General features: G+C 49.4%; 1 protein-coding gene across 1 annotated transcript in view; it reads left to right on the top strand.

Moving 5' to 3' along the window:
• LOC140388201 (FYVE, RhoGEF and PH domain-containing protein 5-like) overlaps window positions 1-21,861 on the top strand; it is a 1,404,405-nt gene that overhangs the window by 269,386 nt on the left and 1,113,158 nt on the right. The window lies entirely within an intron of this gene.

The raw sequence follows: 21,861 nt of genomic DNA, 5'->3' as shown, positions 1-21,861 counted from the left end.
CGTCTTGGGAAATAAGGAAGGGCAAGTGACAGAAGTGTTAGTGAGGGATCACTTTGGGACAAGTGACCATAACTCCATTAGTTTTAAGATAGCTATGGAGAATGATAGGTCTGCCCAAGAGTTAAAATTCTTAATTGGGGCAAGGCAAATTTTGATGGTATCAGACAGGAACTTTCAGAGGTAGATTGGGGGAGACTGTTGGCAGGCAAAGGGACGGCTGGTAAATGGGAGGCTTTTAAAAATGTGTTAACCAGGGTTCAGGGTAAGCAAATTCCCTTTAGAGTGAAGGGCAAGGCTGGTAGAAGTAGGGAACCCTGGATGACTCGAGATATTGAGACTCTGGTCAAAAAGAAGAAGGAGACATATGACGTACATAAACAACTGGGATCAAGTGGATCCCTTGAAGAGTATAGAGATTGTCGAAATAGAGTTAAGAGGGAAATCAGGAGGGCAAAAAGGGGACATGAAATTGCTTTGGCAAATAATGCAAAGGAGAATCCAAAGAGCTTCTACAGATACATAAAGGGAAAAAGAGTAACTAGGGACAGAGTAGGGCCTCTTAAGGATCAACAAGGACATCTATGTGCAGAGTCACAAGAGTTGGGTGAGATCCTGAATGAATATTTCTCATCGGTATTCACGGTGGAGAAAGGCATGGATGTTAGGAAACTAAGGGAAATAAATAGTGATGTCTTGAGAAGTGTGCATGTTATAGAGGAGGAGGTGCTGGAAGTCTTAAAGCGCATCAAGGTAGATAAATCCCCGGGACCTGATGAAATGTATCCCAGGATGTTGTGGGAGGCTAGGGAGGAAATTGCGGGTCCCCTAACAGAGATATTTGAATCATCGGCAGCCACAGGTGAGGTGCCTGAAGATTGGAGAGTGGCGAATGTTGTGCCCTTGTTTAAGAAGGGCAGCAGGGAAAAGCCTGGGAACTACAGACCGGTGAGCCTAATGTCTGTAGTAGGTAAGTTGCTAGAAGGTATTCTGAGAGACAGGATCAACAAGCATTTAGAGAGGCAAGGACTGATTCGGGGCAGTCAGCATGGCTTTGTGCGTGGAAAATCATGTCTCACAAATTTGATTGAGTTTTTTGAGGGGGTGACCAAGAAGGTAGATGAGGGCAGTGCAGTAGACGTTGTCTACATGGACTTTAGCAAAGCCTTTGACAAGGTACCGCATGGTAGGTTGTTGCAGAAGGTTAAAGCTCACGGGATCCAGGGTGAGGTTGCCAATTGGATTCAAAATTGGCTGGACGACAGAAGGCAGAGGGTGGTTGTAGAGGGTTGTTTTTCAAACTGGAGGCCTGTGACCAGTGGTGTGCCTCAGGGATCGGTGCTGGGTCCACTGTTATTTGTGATTTATATTAATGATTTGGATGAAAATTTAGGAGGCATGGTTAGTAAGTTTGCAGATGACACCAAGATTGGTGGCACAGTGGATAGTGAAGAAGGTTATCGAGGATTGCAACGGGATCTTGATCAATTAGGCCAGTGGGCCGACGAATGGCAGATGGAGTTTAATTTAGATAAATGTGAGGTGATGCATTTTGGCAGATCGAATCAGGCCAGGACCTACTCAATTAATGGTATGGCGTTGGGGAGAGTTAAAGAACAAAGAGATCTAGGAGTACAGGTTCATAGCTCCTTGAAGGTTGAGTCGCAGGTGGACAGGGTGGTGAAGAAGGCATTCGGCATGCTTGGTTTCATTGGTCAGAACATTGAATACAGGAGTTGGGACGTCTTGTTGAAGTTGTACAAGACATTGGTACGGCCACACTTGGAATACTGTGTGCAGTTCTGGTCACCCTATTATAGAAATGATATTATTAAACTAGAAAGAGTGCAGAAAAGATTTACTAGGATGTTGCCGGGACTTGATGGTTCGAGTTATAAGGAGAGGCTGGATAGACTGGGACTTTTTTCACTGGAGCGTAGGAGGCCTAGGGGTGATCTTATAGAGGTCTATAAAATAATGAGGGGCATAGATAAGGTAGATAGTCAACATCTTTTCCCAAAGGTAGGGGAGTCTAAAACTAGAGGGCATAGGTTTAAGGTCAGAGGGGAGAGATTCAGAAGGGCCTAGAGGGGCAATTTCTTCACTCAGAGGATAGTGAGTGTCTGGAATGTGCTGCCAGAGGTAGTAGTAGAGGCGGGTACAATTGTGTCTTTTAAAAAGCATTTAGATAGTTACATGGGTAAGATGGGTATAGAGGGTTATGGGCCAAGTGCGGGCAACTGGGACTAGCTTAATGGTAAAAACTGGGCGGCATGGACTGGTTGGGCCGAAGGGCCTGTTTCCATGCTGAACTTCTATGATTCTATGATTCTAATCACCTTCCCCAATCCCCAGTGAGCCAACATTCTTCAATCAACGCGTAACTCCAGTGAGGCAACACTCTTCAAACACCCTCAATCCCCAGTGAGCCAACACTCTTCAATAACCCTCCCAAATCTCCAGTGAGCCAACACTCTTCAATCACCTTCCCCAATCCCCAGTGAGCCAACATTCTTCAATCAACACGTAACTCCAGTGAGGCAACGCTCTTCAAACACCCTCAATCCCCAGGGAGCCAACACTCTTCATTCATTCCCAATTGCCAGTGAGCCAACACTCTTCAATCACAACACCAATCCCCAGTGAGCCAATATGGTTCAATCACACCCCAATCTCGAGTGGGCCAACACTCTTCAATCACCCCCAATTCCCAGTGGGCCAACACTCTTCAATCACAACCCCACTCACTAGTGAGCCAACACTCTTCAATCACCCCCAATTCCCAGTGACCCAACACATTTCAATCACCCCCAATTCCCAGCCAGCAAACATTCCCCAGTCACACCCCCATTCCCCAGTGAGTCAACACTCATCAATCACCCGCACAATCACCAGTGTGCCAAAACTCTTCAATCACACACCCGATTCCCAGTGAGCCAACACTCTTAAATCACACACCCGAACCCCAGTGAGTCAACACACGTCATGCACACTCAAACCCCAGTGAGCCAACACTCTTCAATACCATCCCAATCCCCAGTGAGCCAACACTCTTCAATCACACCCAATCCCGAATGAGCTGACACTCTTTAATAACCATCCCTAATCCCCAGTGAACCAATACTCTTCAATCACCCTCCAATCCCCAGTAAGTCAGCACTCTTTAATGCCCCCCAATCCCCAGTGAGCCAACAATCTTCAATCACCCTCCAATCCACAGTTAGCCAACACTCTTCAATCACCCCAATCCCCAGTGTGCCAACACTCTTCAATCACCTGCAGTCTCCATGAGCCAACACACTTAAATCACCCCCCAATCCCCCGTGAGCCGAAAATTCTTCAATCAGCTCCCAAACCCCAGTAAGCCGAAACTCTTCAATCACCCACCCAATCTTCAGAGAGCCAACACTTTTCAATCAGCTCCCAAACCCAAGTGAGCCAATGCTCTTTTTTCACACACCCTAACCCTAGTGAGCCAAAACTCGTCAATCACCCCCAATCCACAGTGAGTCAACACTCTTCAAACACGCTCAAACCCCAGTGAGACAAAACTCTTCAATCACCTTCCCCAACCCCGAATGAGGCAACACTCTGCAATCACACCCAATTCCCAGTGAGTCGACACTCTCCAATCACAGCCAATTCCCAGTGAGCCAACACTCTTCAATAACTCTCCCCAATCCCCAGTGAGCGAACACACTTCAATCAACGTGTAACTCCAGTGAGCCCACACTCTTCAAACAACCTCAATCCCCAGTGAGCCAACACTCTTGAATCACCTTCCCCAATTCCCAGTCAGCCAACACTCTTCAATCACCCCCAATCCCCAGTGAGCCAACATTCTTCAATCATAAACCCAATCCCTAGTGAGCCAACACTCTTCAATCACCCCCAATCCCCAGTGAGCCAACATTCTTCAATCATAAACCCAATCCCTAGTGAGCCAATACTCTTCAATCACCCACAATTCCCACTGAGCCAATACATTGAAATCATCCCCCCCCCATTCCCAGCCAGCAAACATTCTCCAGTCATATCCCCAAACCCCAGTAAGCCGACATTCTTCAATCACCACCTCAATCCCCAGTTAGCCAACACTCTTCAATCACCCCCAATCTCCAGTGAGCCAACACTCTTCAATCAGCCCCCGAACCCAAGTGAGCCAACACTCTTCAAATACAAACCCAATCCCCAGCGAGCCCACACACTTCAATCACGCCCAATGCCCAGTGAGCCAACAGTCTTCAATCACCCCCAATCCTCAGTGATCCAACACTCTTCAATCACCCCCAAGCCCCAGTGAGCTGACACTCTAATAACATTCGCTAATCCCCAGTGAGCCAGCACTCTTCAATCACCACCCCCCCCCCCCCAATTAGCCGAACCCCTTCAATCACACCCAATTCCCAGTGAGCCAACACTCTTCAATCACCTGCCAATCTGGAGTGGCCCACACTCTTCAATCACACGCCAATCTCCAGTGAGCTAACACTCTTCAATCACCTTCCCCGATCCCCAGTGAGCCAATACTATTCAATCACCTTCTGCAATTCCCAGTGAGCCAACACTTTTCAATCACCCCCAATCCACAGAGCGCTGACACTATTTCATAACCATCCCTAATCCCCAGTGAGCCAACAATCTTCAAACACCCTCCAATCCCCAGTGAACCAACACTCTTTAATCACCTAAATCACCAGTGAGCCAACACTCTTCAATCACACCCAATTCCCAGTGAGCCAACTCTTCAATCACCCCCCAATCTCCAGTGAGCCAGCACTCTTCAATCACCCCCCAAATGCAGTGAGCCAGCACTCTTCAATCACCCCCCAATCTCCAGTGAGCCAACATTCTTCAATCACCTTCCCCAATTCCCAGTGAGCCAACACTCTATAATCACCCCAATCCCCAGTGAGCCAATACTCTTCAATCACAACACCAATCCCCAGTGAGCCAACCCTCTACAATAACCATCCCCAATCCCCATTGTGCCAATACAGTTCAATCACCACGCAATCCCCAGTGAGCAAATACTATTCAATCACCCCCAATCTCCAGTGACCAACACTCAATCACCCCCCAATCCCCAGTGAGCCAACACTCTTCAATCACCCCCAATCTCCAGTGACCAACACTCATTCACCCTCCAGTCCCCAGTGAGCCAGCACTCTTTAATCCCCCCGAATCCCCAGTGAGACAATATTCCTCAATCACCCTCCAAACACCAGTGAGCCAACATTCTTCACTCACCCCCAATCCCCAGTGAGCCATCACTCTTCAATCACCTTCTCCCCAAATCCCCAGTGTGCCAACAGTCTTCAATCACCCGCAATCTCCATGAGCCAACACACTTCAATCAACCCCCAATTCCCAGCAAGCCAAAACTCTTCAATCACCCCCCAATCTCCAGAGAACCGACACTTTTCAATCACCCCGAATCTCCAGTGAGCCAACATTCTTCAATCACCTTCCCCAATCTCCAATGAGCCAAAATTCTTCAATCACCTTCCCCAAATCCCAGTGAGCCAACACTCTATAATCACCCCAATCCCCAGTGAGCAAACACTCTTCAATCATACGCAATTCCCAGTGAGCCAACACGCTGCAATCACACCCAATTCCCAGTGAGCCAACATTCCTCAATCACCCTCTAAACCCCAGTGAGTCAACACTCTTCAATCACCTTCCCCAATCCCCAATGAGGCAACACTCTCCAATCACACCCAATTCCTAGTGAGCCAACACCCTTCAATCACACACCTGTACACCACTGAGCCAACACTCTTCAATCATAACACCAATCCCCAGTGAGCCAACACTCTTCAATAACCCTCCTCAATCCCCCGTGAGCCAACACTCTTCAATCACCCTCCAATCCCCAGTAAGCCAGCACTCTTTAATGCCCCCCAATCCCCAGTGAGCCAACAATCTTCATTCAACCCCAATCCCCAGTGAGCCAGCACTCTTTAATCAAACCCCCCCCCCCCACCCCGCAAACCCCAGTAAGCCGACACTCATGAATCACATCCCCAATCCTCAGTGAGCCAACAGTCTACAATCACACCCAATCCTCAGTGAGCCAACACTCTTCAATCGCACACCCGGACACCAGTGAGCCAACACGCTTCAATCACCACGCAATCCCCAGTGAGCCAACAATCTTCAATTACCCCCATTCCCCAGTGAGCTGACACTTTTTAATCACCTTTCCCAATGCCCAGTAAGCCAACACTCTTCAATCACCCTCCAATCCACAGTTAGCCAACACACTTCAATCAGCCCGCAAACCCCAGTGAGCCAAAACTCTTCAATCACCACGCGCATCCCTAGTGAGCCCACACACTTCAATCACCCCGCAATCCCTATGAGCAAACACACTTCAGTCACCCCCCCCCTCAATCCCCTGGGAGCCGACACGCTTCAATCACCCGCCTGTCCCCAGTGAGCCAACACTCTTCAATCACGCTCAATTCCCAGTGAGTCAACACTCTTCAGTCACATCCAATCCCCAGTGAGACAACACTCTTCAATCACACGCTATTCCAAGTGAGCCAACACTCTTTAATCACACCCAATCCCCAGTGAGCCAACACTCTTCAATCAAACCCAATCCCCAGTGAACGAACATTCTTCAATCAGCCCCCAATCCCTAGTAAGCCGAAAATCTTCAATCACCCCCCCGCATCCCCATGAGCCAACACACTTCAGTCACCCCCCAATCCCCTGGGAGCCAATACTCTTCAATCACCCCGCCCATCCCTAGTGAGATAACACTCTTCAATCAAGCTCAATTCCCAGTGAGCCAACACTCTTTAATCACACCCAATCCCCAGGGAGCGAACACTCTTCAATCAACCCCAATTCCCAGTGAGCCAACACTCACTCATCAATCATCCCTCCAATTCCCAGTAAGCCGACACTCTTCAATAACCCCCCAATCCCCAGTGAGCCAACACTCTTCAATCACCCCCCAATCCCCAGTGAGCCAACACTCTCCAATCACCCACCCCCCCCCCCAATCCCCAGTAAGTCGACTCTTTAATCACACCTCAATTCCCAGTGAACCAACCATCTCCAATCAACCCCCCAATCGCCAGTGAGCCAACACGCTTTAATCACCCTAATCCCCAGTGAGCCAACACTCTTCAATCACCCCAATCCCCAGTAAGTCTACAATCTTCAATCACCCCCCAATTTCCACTGAGCCAACACTCTTCAATCCCCCCTAATTCTTAGTGAACCAACACTCATCAATCACCCCCGAAACTCCAGGAAGCCGACACACTTCAATCACCCCCCAATCCCCAGTGAGCCAACGCTCTTCAACCCCCCCCCCCAACAATTCCTAATGAGCCAACACTCTTCAAACTTCCCCTAATCCCAAGTGAGGCAACACACTTCAATAAAACCTCAATCCGAATCACTCCCAATACCCAGTGAGCCAACAGTTTTCAATCACCCCTCCCAATACCCAGCGAGCAAACACTCTTCAATCACAACCGCAATCCCCAGTGAGCAAATAGTCTTCAATCTTCAAAGGTAATGCATTTTGGAAGGGCTAATGCAGGTAGGGAATATACAGTGAATGGTAGAACCCTCAAGAGTATTGAAAGTCAAAGAGATCTAGGAGTACAGGTCCACAGGTCATTGAAAGGGGCAACACAGGTGGAGAAGGTAGTCAAGAAGGCATACGGCATGCTTGCCTTCATTGGCCGGGGCATTGAGTATAAGAATTGGCAAGTCATGTTGCAGCTGTATAGAACCTTAGTTAGGCCACACTTGGAGTATAGTGTTCAATTCTGGTCGCCACACTACCAGAAGGATGTGGAGGCTTTAGAGAGGGTGCAGAAGAGATTTACCAGAATGTTGCCTGGTATGGAGGGCATAAGCTATGAGGAGCGATTGAATAAACTCGGTTTGTTCTCACTGGAACGAAGGAGGTTGAGGGGCGACCTGATAGAGGTATACAAAATTATGAGGGGCATAGACAGAGTGGATAGTCAGAGGCTTTTCCCCAGGGTAGAAGGGTCAATTACTAGGGGGCATAGGTTTAAGGTGAGAGGGGCAAAGTTTAGAGTAGATGTACGAGGCAAGTTTTTTACGCAGAGGGTAGTGCATGCCTGGAACTCACTACCGGAGGAGGTAGTGGAAGCAGGGACGATAGGGACATTTAAGGGGCATCTTGACAAATATATGAATAGGATGGGAATAGAAGGATACGGACCCAGGAAGTGTAGAAGATTGTAGTTTAGTCGGGCAGTATGGTCGGCACGGGCTTGGAGGGCCGAAGGGCCTGTTCCTGTGCTGTACATTTCTTTGTTCTTTGTAATCACCTCCCAATCCCCAGTGAGCCAACATTCTTCAATCACCCCCCAATCCCCAGTGAGCAAACACTCTTCGATCACCACCCAATCCCCAGTGAGCAAACATTCTTCAATCACCTCCCAATCCCCAGTGAGCCAACACTCTTCAATCACCACCCAATCCACAGTGAGCCAACACTTTTCAATCAACCTCAATCCCCAGTGACCCAACTACCTTCAATCACCATCCCCAATTCCCAGTGAGCCAACACTCTTCAATCACCCCAATCCCCAGTGAGCCAACACTCTTCAATCACCCCCAATTCCCAGTGAGCCAACACTCACTCATCAATCACAACTCCAATTCCCAGTAAGCCGACACTCTTCAATAACCCCCCAATCCACAGTGAGCAAACACTCTTCAATCCCCCTCAATTCCCAGTGAGCCAACACTCTCCAATCACCCCCCCCAATCCCCAGTAAGTCGACTCTTTAATCACACCCCAATTCCCAGTGAACCAACCATCTCCAGTCAACCCCCCAATCGCCAGTGAGCCAACACTCTTTAATCACCCTTATCCCCAGTGAGCCAACACGCTTCAATCACCCCAATCCCCAGTAAGTCGACAATCTTCAATCACCCCTCAATCCCCCAATCCCCACTGAGCCAACACTCTTCAATCCCCCCCAATTCCCAGTGAGCCAACACTCTTCAATCACCCCCGAAACTCCAGGAAGCCGACACACGTCAATCACCCCCCAATCCCCAGTGAGCCAATGCTCTCCAACCCCCCCCCCCCCACAATTCCTAGTGAGCCAACACTCTTCAAACTTCCCCTAATCCCAAGTGAGGCAACACACTTCAATAAAACCTCAGTCCGAATCACTCCCAATACCCATTGAGCCAACAGTTTTCAATCACCCCTCCCAATACCCAGTGAGCAAACACTCTTCAATCACAACCGCAATCCCCAGTGTGCAAATATTCTTCAATCACCCCCTAATCCCCAGTCAGCCAATACTCTTCAATCACCCCCCCAATCCCCAGTGAGCAAACACTCTTCAATCACCCCCCCAATCCGCAGTGAGCAAACACTCTTCAATCACCCCCAATCCCCAGTGAGCCAACACTCTTCAACCCACCCAATTCCCAGTGAGCCAACACTCTTCAATCACCCCCTAATCCCAAGTGAGCCAACACTCTTCAATAAACCCTCAATCCGACTAACTCCCAATACCCAGTGAGCCAACCGTTTTCAATCACCCCCCACAATCCCCAGTGAGCCAACATTCTTCAAACACCCCAATCAACAGTGAGCCAACACTGTTCACTCAACCTCAATTCCCAGTGAGCCGACACTCTTCAATCACGCCCTAATCCCAAGTGAGCGAATCATCTTCAATCACCCCAGAATCCACAGTGAGCCAATACTCTTCAATCAACCCCAATTCCCAGTGAGCCAACGCCCATTAATCACTCCCCAAATCCCAGTGAGCCTACACTCTTCAATCACCCTTGCAATTCCCAGAGAGCCAACACTGTTCAATCCCCCCCAATTCCCAGTGAGCCAACACTCTTCAATAAGCCCCCAATCACCAGTGAGCCAACGCCCATTAATCACTCCCCAAATCCCAGTAAGCCAACACTCTTCAATCACTCTTGCAATTCCCAGTGAGCCAACACTGTTCAATCCCCCCCAATTCCCAGTGAGCCAACACTCTTCAATAAACCCCCAATCACCAGTGAGCCAACACCGAGAGGGATCTCGGTGTCCATGGAGATAGATCCCTGAAAGTTGCCAACCAGGTTGATCGGGTTGTGAAGAAGGCCGAGGGAGTATTGGCCTTTATTGGTAGAGGGATTGAGTTCCGGAGTCATGAGGTCATGTTGCAGCTGTACAAAACTCTGGTACGGCCGCATTTGGAGTATTGCGTACAGTTCTGGTCACCTCATTATAGGAAGGACGTGGAAGCTTTGGAACGGGTGCAGAGGAGATTTACCAGGATGTTGCCTGGTATGGAGGGAAAATCTTATGAGGAAAGGCTGATGGACTTGAGGTTGTTTTCGTTAGAGAGAAGAAGGTTAAGAGAAGACTTAATAGAGGCATACAAAATGATCAGGGGGTTAGATAGGGTGGACAGTGAGAGCCTTCTCTCGCGGATGGAAATGGCTAGCACGAGGGGACATAGCTTTAAACTGAGGGGTAATAGGTAATAGATATAGGACAGAGGTCAGAGGTAGGTTCTTTACGCAAAGAGTGGTGAGGCCGTGGCATGCCCTACCTGCAACAGTAGTGAACTCGCCAACATTGAGGGCATTTAAAAGTTTATTGGATAAGCATATGGATGATAATGGCATAGTGTAGGTTAGATGGCTTTTGTTTTTTTGACTTCCCATGTCGGTGCAACATCGTAGGCCGAAAGGCCTGTACTGCACTGTATCGTTCTATGACCTACTCTTCAAACATCCCCTAATCCCCAGTGAGCCAACACTCTTCAATAAACCCCCAATCCGAATCAGTCCCAACACAAAGTGAGCCAACAGACTTCAATCACCCCCCAATCCCCAGTCAGCAAACACTCTTCGATCACCACCCAATCCCCAGTGAGCAAACATTCTTCAATCACCTCCCAATCCCCTGTGAGCCAAAACTCTTCAATCACCCCACAATCCCCAGTGAGCCAACACTTTTCAATCAACCGCAATCCCCAGTGACCCAACTACCTTCAATTACCTTCCCCAATCCCCAGTGAGCGAACACTCTTCAATCACCCCCAATTCCCAGTGAGCCAACACTCACTCATCAATCACCCCTCCAATTCCCAGTAAGCCGACACTCTTCAATCACCCCCCAATCCCCAGTCAGCAAACACTCCTCAATCAACCCCAATCCCCAGTGAGCCAACACTCTTAAATCACCCCCCAATCCGCAGTGAGTTATCACTCTTCAATCACCACCCCCAATCACCAGAGAGCAATACTCTTCATTCACCCTCAATCCTCAGTGAGCCAACACTCTTGATTCACCTCCTAATCCCCAGTGAGCCAACACTATTCAATCACCCCAACCCCCAGTGAGCCAACACTCAATCACACCCCAATCCCCAGTGAGCCAACACTCTTCAATCACCCCAACCCCCAGTGAGCCAACACACAATCACACCCCAATCCCCAGTGAGCCAACTCTCTTCAATCCCCCCAATTCCCAGTGAGCCAACACTCTTCAATCACCCCCAATCCCCAGTAAGTCGACAATGTTCAAACACACACAAATTCGCAGTGAAGCAACACTCTTCAATCACAAACCCAATCACAAGTGAGCCAACACTTTTCAAATACCCCCTCATCCCCAGTGAGGCGACACTCTTAAATAAACACCCAATCCGAATCACTCCCAATACACACTGAGCTACCAGTTTTCAATCGCCCCATCCCCAGTGAGCCAACACTCTTCAATCACCCCAATCCCCAGTGAGCCAACACTCTTCAATCCCCCCCAATTCCCAGTGAGCCAACATTCTTCAATCCCCCCCCCAATCCCCAGTGAGCCAACACTCTTCAATCCCCCCCCCAATTCACAGTGAGCCAACACTTTTAAATCACCTCCGAAGCCACAGGAAGCCAACACACTTCAATCACCCCCCAATCCCAAGTGAGCAAACACTCTTCAAACATCCCCTAATCCCAAGTGAGGCAACACACTTCAATAAACCCCCAATCCAAATCACTCCCAATACCCAGTGAGCCAACAGTTTTCAATCACCCCCCCCCCAATCGCCAGTGAGCAAAGACTCTTCCATCACACCCCCAATCCCCTGTGAGCAAACACTCTTTAATCACACCCAATCCCCAGTGAGCCAACACTCTTCAATCACCCCCCAATCCCCAGTGAGCCAACACTCTTCCATCACAACCCCAATCCCCAGTGAGCAAACATTCTTCAATCACCCACTAATCACCAGTGAGCCAACACTCGTCAATCAGCCCCCCAATCCCCAGTGAGCCCAATCCCCAGTGAGCAAACATTCTTCAATCACCTCCCAATCCCCAGTGAGCCAACCATCTTCAATCACCCCCCAATTCCCAGTGAGCCAACACTTCTCAATCACCCGCCCAATCATCAGTGAGCCAACACTCTTCAATCACCCCCCAATCCCCAGTGAGCAAACATTCTTCAATCATCCCCCAATCCCCAGAGAGCCAACACTCTTCCATCACCCGCCCAATCACCAGTGAGCCAACACTCTTCAAACACCCCCAACACCCAGTGATCCCAACACTATTCAATCACACCCCAGATCCCAGTGAGCCAACACTCTTCAATCACCCCCAAAAACCCAGTAAGCAGACATATTCAATTACACCCCCCAAATCCCCAGTGAGCCAACACTCTTCAATCACGCCCCGAATTCCAGTAAGCCAAAACTCTTCAATCACCCCATCCCCCAATCCCCAGTGAGCCAACACTTTTCAATCAACCTGAATCCCCAGTGAGCCAACAATCTTCAATCACCTTCCCCCAATCCGAATTACTCCCAATACCCAGTGAGCCAACAGTTTTCAATCACCCCCCAATCCGCAGTGAGCCAACACTCTTCAATCAGCCCGCAATAACCAGTGAGCCAATACTCTTCAATCACCCCCCAATCCCCAGTGAGCAAACACTCTTCAGTCACCCCCCAATCACCAGTGAGCCAATACTCTTCAATCACCATCCCCAAGCGCGTGAGCAAACACTCTTCAGTCACCCCCCAATCACCAGTGAGCCAACACTCTTCAATTAATCCCCAATCCGAATCAGTCCCAATATCCACTGAGCTAACAGTTTTCAATCACCCCCCCCAATCCCCAGTGAACAAACACTCTTCAAACATCCCCTAATCCAAAGTGAGGCGACAGTCTTCAATAAACCCCCAATCCGAATCCCTCCCAATACCCAGTGAGTCAACACTCTTCAATCAGCCCCCAATCTCCAGTGAGCAAACATTCTTCAATCACCCCCTAATCACCAGTGAGCCAACACTCTTCAATAACCCCCAATCCCCAGTGAGCCAACACTCTTCAATGACCCCCTAATCACCAGTGAGCAAACACTCTTCAATCACCCGCCAATCCCCAGTGAGCCAACACTCTTCAATTAATCCCCAATCCGAATCAGTCCCAATATCCACTGAGCTAACAGTTTTCAATCACCCCCCCCAATTCCCAGTGAACCAACACTCTTCAAACATCCCCTAATCCAAAGTGAGGCGACAGTCTTCAATAAACCCCCAATCCGAATCCCTCCCAATACCCAGTGAGTCAACACTCTTCAATCAGCCCCCAATCTCCAGTGAGCAAACATTCTTCAATCACCCCCTAATCACCAGTGAGCCAACACTCTTCAATAACCCCCAATCCCCAGTGAGCCAACACTCTTCAATGACCCCCTAATCACCAGTGAGCAAACACTCTTCAATCACCCGCCAATCCCCAGTGAGCAAACACTCTTCAATCACCCCCCAATCACCAGAGAGCCAACACTCTTCAATCCTCCCCAATTCACAGTGAGCCAACGCTCTTCAACACCCCCCCAATACCCAGTGAGCCAAAATTCTTCAACCCCCCTAATCCCAAGTGAGGCAACACTCTTCAATAAACACCCAATCCGAATCACTCCCAATACCCAGTGAGCCAACAGTTTTCAATCACCCCCCAATCCACAGTGAGCGAACACTGTTCACTCACAACCCCAATCCCCAGTGAGCAAACAGTCTTCAATCACAACCCCAATCCCCAGTGAGCCAACACTCTTCAATCACCCCAATCCCCAGTGAGCAAACACTCTTCAACCCCCCCCCCCCCCCACAATTCCCAGTGAGCCAACACTCTTCAAACCCAAGTGAGGCGACACTCTTCAATAAACCCCAATCCAAATCACTCCCAATACCCACTGAGCTAACAGTTTTCGATCACCCCCCCAATCCCCAGTCAGCAAACTCTCTTCAATCACCTCCCAATCCTCAGTGAGCAAACACTCTTCAATCACCCCCTAATCACCAGTGAGCCAACACTCTTCAATTACCCCCCAATCCCCAGTGAGCAAACACTCTTCAATCACCTCCCAATCCCCAGTGAGCCAGCACTCTTTAACCCCCCCAATTCCCAGTGAGCCAACAATCTTCAATCACCCCCCAATCACCAGAGAGCCAACACTCTTCAATCCTCCCCAATTCCCAGTGAGCCAACGCTCTTCAACCCCCCCCCCCCAATACCCAGTGAGCCAAAATTCTTCAAATGCCCCCTAATCCCAAGTGAGGCAACACTCTTCAATAAACACCCAATCCGAATCACTCCCAATACCCAGTGAGCCAACAGTTTTCAATCACCCCCCAATCCACAGTGAGCGAACACTGTTCACTCACAACCCCAAACCCCAGTGAGCAAACACTCTTCAATCACAACCCCAATCCCCAGTGAGCCAACACTCTTCAATCACCCCAATCCCCAGTGAGCAAACACTCTTCAACCCCCCCCACAATTCCCAGTGAGCCAACACTCTTCAAACCCAAGTGAGGCGACACTCTTCAATAAACCCCAATCCAAATCACTCCCAATACCCACTGAGCTAACAGTTTTCGATCACCTCCCCAATCCCCAGTCAGCAAACTCTCTTCAATCACCTCCCAATCCTCAGTGAGCAAACACTCTTCAATCACCCCCTAATCACCAGTGAGCCAACACTCTTCAATTACCCCCCAATCCCCAGTGAGCAAACACTCTTCAATCATCTCCCAATCCCCAGTGAGCCAGCACTCTTTAACCCCCCCAATTCCCAGTGAGCCAACAATCTTCAATCACCAGTGAGCCAACACTCTTCAAACCCCCCCTAATCCCAAGTGAGGCGACACTCTTCAATAAACCCCAAATCCGAATCACTCCCAATCCCCAGTGAGCAAACATTCTTCAATCACCTCCTAATCACCAGAGAGCCAACACTGTTCACTCACAACCCCAATCCGCAGTGAGCAAACACTCTTCAATTAGCCCCAATCCCCAGTGAGCAAACACTCTTCAACACCCCCAATTCTCAGTGAGCCAACACCCTTCAAACACCCCCTAATCCCAAGTGAGGCGACACTCTTCAATAAACCACCAATCCGAATCACTCCCAAAACCAACTGAGCTAACAGTTTTCAATCACCCCCCCCCAATCCCCAGTGAGCAAACACTCTTCAATCACCTCCCAATCCACAGTGAGCAAACTCTCTTCAACCCCCCCCCAATTCCCAGTGAGCCAACACTCTTCAATCACCAGTCCAATCACTAGTGAGCCAACACTCTTCAAACACCCCTAATCCCAAGTGAGGCGACAGTCTTCAATAAACCCCCAATCCGAAACACTCCCAATACCCAGTGAGTCAACACTCTTCAATCAGCCCCCAATATCCAGTGAGCAAACATTCTTCAATCATCCCCTAATCACCAGTGAGCCAACACTCTCAATAACCCCCCAATCCCGAGCGAGCCAACACTCTTCAATCACCCCCTAATCACCAGTGAGCCAATACTCTTCCATCACGCCCCAAAGTCCAGTAAGCCAAAACTCTTCAATCACCCCCCCAATCCCCAGTGAGCCAACACTTTTCAATCAACCTCAATCCCCAGTCAGCCAACAATCTTCAATCACCTTCCCAATTCCCAGTGAACCAACACTCTTTAATCACCCCAATCCCCATGAGCCAACACTCTTCAATTACCCCCCATTCCCAGAGAGCCGACACTCACTCATTAATCACCCCTCCAATTTCCAGTAAGCCGACACTCTTCAATAACCCCCTAATCCCCAGTGAGGCGACACTCTTCAATAAACCCCCAATCCGACTAACTCCCAATACCCAGTGAGCCAACAGTTTTCAATCACCCCCAATCACCAGTCAGCCAACACTCTTCAATCACCCCCAATCACCAGTGAGCCAACACTGTTCACTCACAACCCCAATCCCCAGTGAGCAAACACTCTTCAATCACAACCCCAATCCTCAGTGAGCAAACACTCTTCAATTACCCCCAATCCCCAGTGAGCAAACACTCTTCAACCCCCCCAATTCTCAGTGAGCCAACACTCTTCGAACACCCCCTAATCCCAAGTGAGGCTACACTCTTCAATAAACTACCAATGCGAATCACTCCCAAATCCCACTGAGCTAACAGTTTTCAATCACCCCCCCCAATCCCAAGTGAACAAACACTCTTCAATCACCTCCCAATCCTCAGTGAGCAAACACTCTTCAACCCCCCCCCCCAATTCCCATGTGAGCCAACACTCTTCAATCACCAGTCCAATCACTAGTGAGCCAACACTGTTCAAACACCCACTAATCCCAAGTGAGGCGACAGTCTTCAATAAACCCCCAATCCGAATCACTCCCAATACCCAGTGAGCCAACACTCTTCAATCAGCTCCCAATCTCCAGTGCGCAATCATTCTTCAATCAGCCCCCAATCTCCAGTGAGCAAACATTCTTCAATCATCCCCTAATCACCAGTGAGCCAACACTCTTCAATAACCCCCCAATCCCCAGTGAGCCAACACTCTTCAATCACCCCCTAATCACCAGTGAGCCAACACTCATCAATTACCCCCCAATCACCAGTGAGCAAACACTCTTCAATCACCCACCAATCCCCAGTAAGCCGACACTCTTCAATCACGCCCCAAACTCCAGGAAGCCAAAACTCTTCAATCACCCTCCCCCAATCCTCAGTGAGCCAACACTTTTCAATCGACCACAATCCCCAGTGAGCCAACATTCTTTAATCACCCCAATCCCCATGAGCCAACACTCTTCAGTCACCCACCATTCCCAGTGAGCCGACACTCACTCATCAATCACCCCTTCAATTCCCAGTAAACCGACACTCTTCAATAACCCCCTAATCCCCAGTGAGGCGACGCTCTTCAATAAACCCCCAATCCGACTAACTCCCAATACCCAGTGAGCCAACAGTTTTCAATCACCCCCAATCACCAGTGAGCCAAGACTCTTCAATCACCCCCAATCACCAGTGAGCCAACACTGTTCACTCACAACCCCAATCCCCAGTGAGCAAACATTCTTCAACCACCTCCCAATCTGCAGTGAGCCAACCATCTTCAATTACCCCCCAATCCTCAGTGAGCCAACACTCTTCAAGCACCAGTGATCCAACACTCTTCAATCAACCCCAATTCCCAGTGAGCCAACACTCATCAATCACATCCCAATCCCCAATGAGCCAACATGCTTCAATCTCCCCAATTCCCAGTGAGCCAACACTCTTTAATCACTCCCCCAATCATCAGTGAGTTAACACTCTTCAATCACACCCCCAATCCCCAGTGAGCAACACTCTTCATTCACCCTCAATCCTCAGTGAGCCAACACTCTTGATTCACCTCCTAATCCCCAGCGAGCCAACACTCTTCAATCACAAACCCAATCACCAGTGAGCCAACACTTTTCAAATACCCCCTCATCCCCAGTGAGGCGACACTCTTAAATAAAGCCCAATCCGAATCACTCCCAATATCCAGTGAGCAAACATTCTTCAATCACCCCCTAATCACCAGAGAGCCAACACTGTTCACTCACAAACCCGATCCCCAGTGAGCAAACACTCTTCAATTACCCCCAATCCCCAGTGAGCAAACACTCTTCAACACCCCCAATTCTCAGTGAGCCAACACCCTTCAAACACCCACTGATCCCAAGTGAGGCGACACTCTTCAATAAACCACCAATCCGAATCACTCCCAATACCCACTGAACTAACAGTTTTCAATCACCCCCCCACCAATCCCCAGTGAGCCAACACTCTTCAATCACTCCCCCAATCACTCCCCCAATCACCAGTGAGCCAACACTTTTCAATTAGCCCCTCATCCCCAGTGAGGCGACACTCTTAAATAAACCCCCAATCCGAATAAGTCCCAATACCCACTGAGGTACCAGTTTTCAATCAGCCCTCACAATCCCCAGTGAGCAAAGAGTCATCAATCAACCCCAATATCCAGTAAGCCAACGATCTTCAATCAACCCCCCAATCTCTAGTAAGCCAAGAGTCTTCAATCACCCGTATCCCCAGTGAGCCAACACTCTTCACTCACCCCAATCCCCAAAGATCCAACACTCTTCAATCACCCCCCCAATCCCCAGTGAGCCAACACTCTTCAATCACCAGCGATCCAACACTCTTCAATCAACCCCACTACCCAGTGAGCCAACACTCTTCAATCACAAACCCAATCACCAGTGAGGCAACACTCTTCAATCACCCTCCCGATACCCGAGTGAGCCAACACTTCAATAAACCCCCAAACCCCACTGAGCCAACACACTTCAATCACCCCCCAATCCCCAGTCAGCCAACACTCCTCAATCAACCCCAATCCCCAGTGAGCCAACACTCTTAAATCACCCCCCAATCATCAGTGAGTTAACACTCTTCAATCACACCCCCAATCCCCAGTGAGCAACACTCTTCATTCACCCTCAATCCTCAGTGAGCCAACACTCTTGATTCACCTCCAAATCCCCAGTGAGCCAACACTCTTTAATCACCCCAATCCCCAGTGAGCCAACACTCATCAATGACATCCCAATCCCCAATGAGTCAACATTCTCCAATCCCTCCAATTCCCAGTGAGCCAACACTCTTCAATCACCCCCCAAACCCCAGTAAGTCGACACTCTTCAAACACACCCAAATTCCCAGTGAGCCAACACTCCTCAATCCCCCCCAATTCCCAGTGAGCCAACGCTCTTCAACCCCCCCCAATCTCCAGTGAGCCAACACCCTTTAATCACCTTAATCCCCAGTGAGCCAACACACTTCATTCACCCCCCCAATCCGCAGTGAGTTAACACTCTTCAATCACCCCCCCAGTCCCCAGTGAGCAACACTCTTCATTCACCCTCAATCCTCAGTGAGCCAACACTCTTGATTCACTTCCTAATCCCCAGTGAGCCAACACTCTTTAATCACCCCAATCCCCAGTGAGCCAACACTCATCAATCACACCCCAATCCCCAATGAGCCAACACTCTTCAATCCCCCCAATCCCCAATGAGCCAACACTCTTCAATCCCCCCAATTCCCAGTGAGCCAACACTCTTCAATCACCCCCCAATCCCCAGTAAGTCGACACTCTTAAACACACCCAAATTCCCAGTGAGCCAACACTCTTCAATCACTCCCCCAATCATCAGTCAGCCACCACTCTTCAATCACAAACCCAATCAGCAGTGAGCCAACGCTTTTCAAATACCCCCTCATCCCCAGTGAGGCGACACTCTTAAATAAACCCCCAATCCGAATCACTCCCAATACCCACTGAGCTACCAGTTTTCAATCACCCCCCACAATCCCCAGTGAGCAAAGAGTCATCAATCACCCCCCCAATTACCAGTGAGCCAACACTCTTCAATCAACCCCAATACCCAGTAAATCAACGATCTTCAATCAACCCCCCAATCTCTAGTAAGCCAAGAGTCTTCAATCACCCCAATCCCCAGTGAGCCAACACTCTTCAATCACCCCAATCCCCAAAGAGCCAACACTCTTCAATCACCTCCCAAACCCCAGTAGGCCGACACTCATCAATCACCCTTGCAATTCCCAGTGAGCCAACACTCTTCAATGCCCCCCAATTCCCAGTGAGCCAACACTCTTCAATCACAACCCTAAACCCCAGGATGTTGACACGCTTCAATCACCCCCAATCCACAGTAAGTCGACACTCTTCAATCACCCCCAATTCCCAGGGAGCCATCACTCTTCAATCCCCCCCCCAATTCCCAGTGAGCCAACACTCTTCAATCACAACCCCAAACCCCAGGATGTTGACACTCTTCAAACACCCCCTAATTCCCAGTGAGGCGACACTCATCAATAAACCCCCAATCCGAATCACTCCCAATACCGAGTGAGCCAACAGTTTTCAATCACCCCCTCTAATCCCCAGTGATCAAACAGCCAACAATCACCCACCAATTCCCAGTGAGCCAACATTCCTCAATAAACCCCAATCCCCAGTCAGCCAACCATCTTCCATCAACCCCCCAATCTCCAGTGGGCCAACACCCTTTAATCACCCTAATCCTCAGTGAGCCAACACTCCTCAATCAACCCCAATCCCCAGTGAGCCAACACTCTTAAATCTCCACCCAATCATCAGTGAGTTAACACTCTTCAATCACACCCCCAATCCCCAGTGAGCAACACTCTTCATTCACCCTCAATCCTCAGTGAGCCAACACTCTTGATTCACCTCCTAATGCCCAGTGAGCCAACACTCTTCAATCCCCCCAATTCCCAGTGAGCCAACACTCTTCAATCACCCCCCCAATCACCCCCCCCAATCCCCAGTGAGCCAACACTCTTCAATCTACCCCAATCCGCAGTAAGTCGACACTCCTCAATCCCCCCCAATTCCCAGTGAGCCAACGCTCTTCAACCCCCCCCCAATCTCCAGTGAGCTAACACTCTTCAATCACTCCCCCCCCAATCCCCAGTGAGCAACACTCTTCATTCAACCTCAATCCTCAGTGAGCCAACACTCTTGATTCACCTCCTAATCCCCAGTGAGCCAACACTCTTCAATCCCTCCAATTCCCAGTGAGTCAACACTCTTCAATCAACCCCCAATCCCCAGTAAGTCGACACTCTTCAATCAACCCCAATACCCAGTAAGTCAACGATCTTCAATCAACCCCAATACCCAGTAAGTCAACGATCTTCAATCAACCCCCCAATATCTAGTAAGCCAAGAGTCTTCAATCCCCTCAATTCACAGTGAGCCAACACTCTTCAATCAACCCCCAATCCCCAGTAAGTCGACACTCTAAAACACACCCAAATTCCCAGTGACCCAACACTCTTCAATCACTCCCCCAATCACCAGTCAACCACCACTCTTCAATCACAAACCCAATCACCAGTGAGCCAACACTTTTCAAATACCCCCTCATCCCCAGTGAGGCGACACTCTTAAATAAACCCCCAATCCGAATCACTCCCAATACCCACTGAGCCCAATACCCACTGAGCTACCAGTTTTCAATCACCCCCCACAATCCCCAGTGAGCAAAGAGTCATCAATCAGCCCCCAATTCCCAGTGAGCCAACACTCTTCAATCAACCCCAATACCCAGTAAGCCAACGATCTTCAATCAATCCCCCAATCTCTAGTAAGCCAACAGTCTTCAATCACCCTAATTCCCAGTGAGCCAACACTCTTCAATCACAACCCCAACCCCCAGGATGTTGACACGCTTCAATCATCCCCCAATCCACAATAAGTCGACATTCTTCAATCACCCCCAATTCCCAGTGAGCCAACACTCTTCAATCCCCCCCCAATTCCCAGTGAGCCAACAGTTTTCAATCACCCCCCAATCCGCAGTGTGCCAACACTCTTCAATCAGCCCCCAATCCCCAGTGAGCCGACGCTCTTCAATCAGCTCCCAATCCCCAGTGAGCCAACACTCTTCAATCAGCCCCCAATCCCCAGTTAGCAAACACTCTTCAGTCACCCCC

Source organism: Scyliorhinus torazame, chromosome 13 (genome assembly GCF_047496885.1).
Source record: "Scyliorhinus torazame isolate Kashiwa2021f chromosome 13, sScyTor2.1, whole genome shotgun sequence".
Classification (NCBI taxonomy): domain Eukaryota; kingdom Metazoa; phylum Chordata; class Chondrichthyes; order Carcharhiniformes; family Scyliorhinidae; genus Scyliorhinus; species Scyliorhinus torazame.
The sequence above is the reverse complement of the archived record's forward strand: the minus strand, read 5'-3'. Positions and strand labels throughout refer to the sequence as shown.